Consider the following 4,651-nt stretch of genomic DNA (forward strand, 5'->3'; position numbering starts at 1 on the left):
CCTTTAGGGAGCCATTAACAATTGGCTATTTTCCTTCTTCAATGAAAAAGAAAAATCCATTTGAATATGGGAGTCAGTAGATTACTCCTTTACTTATCTGATTGTATTGTTCAGGTTACTGATCAAGTCAAGTAAATATTTATTTTATAATTAACCCAAATTGGTTAAAATCATTAAAAAATAAAGACTTTTAGAGAATCTTTAATGACTGAAGCTTTAATTTTTGCACAGTATATAGTTATATTAGAACAAGTATGCATGTATGTGCATGCACATCTGTGAATCACATGCTTTTTGATGTAAGATACAGTGCTTTAAAAGATATTATTGTACTTTGAGAGGGTCATTCTACCAAGGAAACACAGACTGATTAATCTATTGTTTAGTTTCTTAGAGTCTTTCAACATAAAACTGTCAATGATTTCCTCACTATATTTCCTTTCTTGCTGTTTTTTTAATTGAAATGTATAGAGGTATGCATAAGTACTGCTTATGCTCAAGTGTTGTAACAGAAATGGTAGTGTTATTTTATGATGGTAAACAATGTCTGATGCTTGTCTATGTAAGTGCTAGCTTACTATCAAGAAATAAATACTATTAGGCTCCAACACACTGAATTGTGTGGGAAGGAGGCTAGAATGCTGTAATGAAGTTGCTGGTGGTAAGCACAGTATATATGCATTTATGTGAGCAACTGTAAGTTTTGTGTTACACATACATGTACTTGTTATATGTATGTACTTATGCAGTGGTTGTCTATCTCTTTATTGCTCTACAACATTGTTGACAATAAGGCTCAAGTTGTTTTCATTTTTATTGCCATTTATTTCTTCCTTCTTGTTTTTTGCAGTTTATTAGATATGGGATCACATGCCAGTTAGACTGTTCACACACCTACCCTCTCACACAATTCATTGTGTACACACACACGCACACACACACACACACATATTTATTTATAAGTAGGGTATCTGCAGTTGTGAAGCTGAAAAGATCACTATTCACAGGGGTACTCAATACATAGTTATGTAGTGTTGAAGTATTTAATTTAAGTTGCCTGAAAGCGAGTATAATCATTTCAGCTGCTAGTCTAATCTCATTGAGATTAAACTGGCAGTCAAAATGTTCAAATTCACTGTTGGGTTATTCCAAATTATACATATATATTATAGATTTGCTTGTCATTAGTTAGTGGATGATAGCTCTGCAATTGCTTGCTGAACAACCACATAGATGATCTGCTTGTAGTGATCAACTGTTTGTGTTTACATAAGCTCACTCCCTCTGTTACATCAACATAGCTTGTGCACCTGCACAAGTATGCCACATGTTAGATGTGAAAACGATTACAGAGCAATGGGAAATGAAGTGCTTTACTTAAGAATACAACACACTGCCTGGTCCAGGAATCGAACTCTTGATCTAGCAAGCATGAGTGCAATGCCCTGCCCACCTGACCTAACAATCACATTGTATTCCATTGCATTTTATACACTGTGTAGTTCTAGGTTATTAGTATTATAATTATTATTATCATAGAGTGTGGGGACTGAAGTGGGAATTGTTACTCCAAACATACTTTTCTATTTAATGTGGGTCAGTTTCTGCTTCAGTGATTTACCTGTGTCAGATTGTGTAGGTGTGCAGAAAGAATTTTTTATTTTGATGTTGATTACTGATCTGTCCTGTTTATGGCGGTGGCGATGGCACAAACACCACCACCATCATTTAATGTCTGCTTTCCATGCTGGCATGGGTTGGACAGTTTGAGTGAGAACTGGCAAACCGGGAGGCTGCACCAGGCTCCATCTGATGTGGCAAGGTTTCTACAGCTAGATGCCCTTCTTAATGTCAACCACTTCGAGAGTGTAGTGAATGCTTTTATGTGCCACTGGCATGGGAGTCAGCCAGGCAACACTGACATCGGCCACACTCAAATAGTACTTTTTATGTGCCACCGGCACAGGCATTGGCCACGCTCGAACGGTGTTTTTATGTGTCAGTCAGGTGGCACTGGCATCGGCCACAACTATGATTTCACTTGGTTCAACAAGTCTTCACAAGCACGGCATATTGCCCAACAATTGAAGGGTGCTTTTAAATGGGTCAGTTATGCAACACATCAGCCATGACTACGATCTCACTTGGCTTACTGGGTCTTTTCAAGATATGTTGGTAGAATATAGGTGCTGCTCTCTTGTTGTACTCAGAGAAGTATTGTTTGATTATTTTAGATATTTTATGAACTGTTTCTTCAATGTGCCATTGTTTAGTCTTCAAATCAGCTCTGATCAAGCAGACTTATAATTGAAAGGCATTTCAGTCATAATCATTATGTCTATTTTATTTTCTGAAAGTGTGTTTATGATCACATAATCAGACATGACCTTTTTTTTTAAGGTGGTAGTGTATTGAGGGAGACTTGGCTGTTACTTCTAGTAGACTGTGACCGCATAGAGGCTCCTTTGATTCAACAGCTTCTCCTGCATAGGTTTTGGTAGCGTTCCTACACTTCATGTCAATGAACCTCACATGGTATTCCACATTCTTTGTTTTGCAGTTTACCCATGGGTGGGTTTTGTAAATTCTGTAGCTGCTATTAATGTAGAAGGTTGGTGGTTCTTAAATGTTTATGACATTCTAATGTGTATTTAATGGATCTGCCTGTGTTCTGTAATTTTAATTCTAAATTTTGTTTTATGTAATGTTTTCCTAAACCCATCAGCTAATTTGCTCCTGGGTGTAGTGTCAACAAACATTGCACCTTAGAACTTGTCATATCTCAAGACTATCTTGCTTAGTTTTCTTTGACTTCTTTCTGATCTATTACAGAATTTTCTCTGATATAGAAAATATATTCTATTAGTATCCTGGCTGATGACAGTTTCGAACCTATTCTTTGCTCCTCTATATACTTCAATTCAATACTGTAAGCTATATCTGAAATCTTGCATTCAGCTGATAAAATTTTGTGCATGCTTATGCAGTTCAAAGAGTTGACACATGTGGGATACATTTTTCATCAGCTTTACTAGATCTGTTTTCTTATATATTGGAGCTATAAAACATATAAGCAACTGCAACATTGCAAAGCTATAAAGCAACAATAACATAGGTAAACTATAAAACAATAAAGAATAAATTATATATATATATAGGATAGGTTATACAAATGAGAGAAATAGAACTTTTCATATACAGAGTATTTATATTATTTTATCTATAGCTGAAAAGCTGCATCATTGACTGAAGGGCTTAGAGTTTCATTATAGAGCACTTGTAAAACTGGATAAGATTTGAAAATTTCATATAATGTATGAAAGAAAGAATTCTCTTGCAAAAAGTATTCAAAGTATTACATAGTAATGACTTGGTTAATGAGTTTGAGGAACTAATGTTATGCATATGTTCTTGAAAGATATTTCTTTTGAAATATGTGTTTAGTGTAAATGAGAAATATTACTGAGATAAAATAAAGGAAAATCAACATATGGCATTTGTAACCTAATAGAGATAAGGTAAAATAATGTCTTATTAAGATTAGCTGCAAGGAGTGTAGATCACTATCCCTCCCCTGCTTCCTTTCTTCAATTCATGCTTGCTCTTCTTTTGAAGACATACACTTTTTTTTTTCAATAGAGTATAGCTCTAACAGGGATGAAACTCAACAGTTGTGGTGGAATTTGAGCTGTTAGTTCCAGAGTGGGGAAAATTGACTCAGAGTTTCGAACAATTTGCAGTGAAAACACATTCTTCACACTCTTCTTGATCACTTTGTGCTACTTATTTTCTGTGACAGTTAAATTTTCTGGAGACTGGGTTGACACTTTGCCAAACACTGGTAGTTTATTTATCCCAAATGAGCTCCACATTTTCATCACCCTCAAAGTGGGAACCGATGTATGTTGGAGAATGAGACTTTGTTGTAAATTTCTCAGCTCTGGATGTCTTTAAAGATTATGATGTCAACTGAATGTGGGTTGTGATGGTTGCTATCACCTAATGATTAGGGTAAATATCCTCTCAAGTCTGAAACTAGTGGATTTTCCAGTGATGATGGAAAGAGCCACAACAGACTCACTCTTTGTCCTTGGTTTAGAAGCAGATGGCTTATATGCTCTATCACTTGTCTGAAATGCTACAGTAAAGGTGGGCTTGGTTTATCTATAGCTGAACAAAATGAAGCATTGAAATACCATGACCTATTGTTAAATTATATTTTTCAAGCAGTGGTTTTTGAAATGTTAGGAGTGTCTGACTCCTAACAGTTTTAGGAGTTTTTGACCTCATTAAATATCCTACTTTACTGAAATATCAGATGATGTTTGGGAGGCTACCTGTTCTAGCACTTTTGATTTACATTCATCAGCACACACACACATTGTTGGGGTAGCCTTAGACTTTTTATGTCCAGAAGGCTTTTTCAACCCAATATTTACTATATTATTTAAATCTTTGTATGTATTTTCCAGAACCAATTACAAAACAGAATTACATTTTATATATATATATATATATATATATATATATATGCATTGTTTGTAAAAAACAAATCTGAAAGAAGCACACTATAAGATGTAGAGCAGTATATATCTAAAATGGAGAAGGCTGGTTTATGGGATTACCCTAGGTTTCCCATCCATAAAGGGTT

General features: G+C 35.2%; 1 protein-coding gene across 2 annotated transcripts in view; it reads right to left on the bottom strand.

The window, feature by feature from the left end:
• LOC106882838 (alanine--glyoxylate aminotransferase 2, mitochondrial) overlaps window positions 1-4,651 on the bottom strand; it is a 56,043-nt gene that overhangs the window by 30,381 nt on the left and 21,011 nt on the right. The window contains exon 1 of one of the 2 annotated variants that reach the window (XM_052967081.1): window positions 2,169-2,173. The exons of the other annotated variant lie outside the window; for it this stretch is intronic. The gene's annotated coding sequence lies outside the window, so the exon portion shown is untranslated. Of the gene's footprint in view, window positions 1-2,168; window positions 2,174-4,651 lie in introns of those variants that run through there. 2 annotated transcript variants of the gene reach the window in all.

This window comes from Octopus bimaculoides, chromosome 1 (assembly GCF_001194135.2).
Source record: "Octopus bimaculoides isolate UCB-OBI-ISO-001 chromosome 1, ASM119413v2, whole genome shotgun sequence".
Taxonomy (NCBI): domain Eukaryota; kingdom Metazoa; phylum Mollusca; class Cephalopoda; order Octopoda; family Octopodidae; genus Octopus; species Octopus bimaculoides.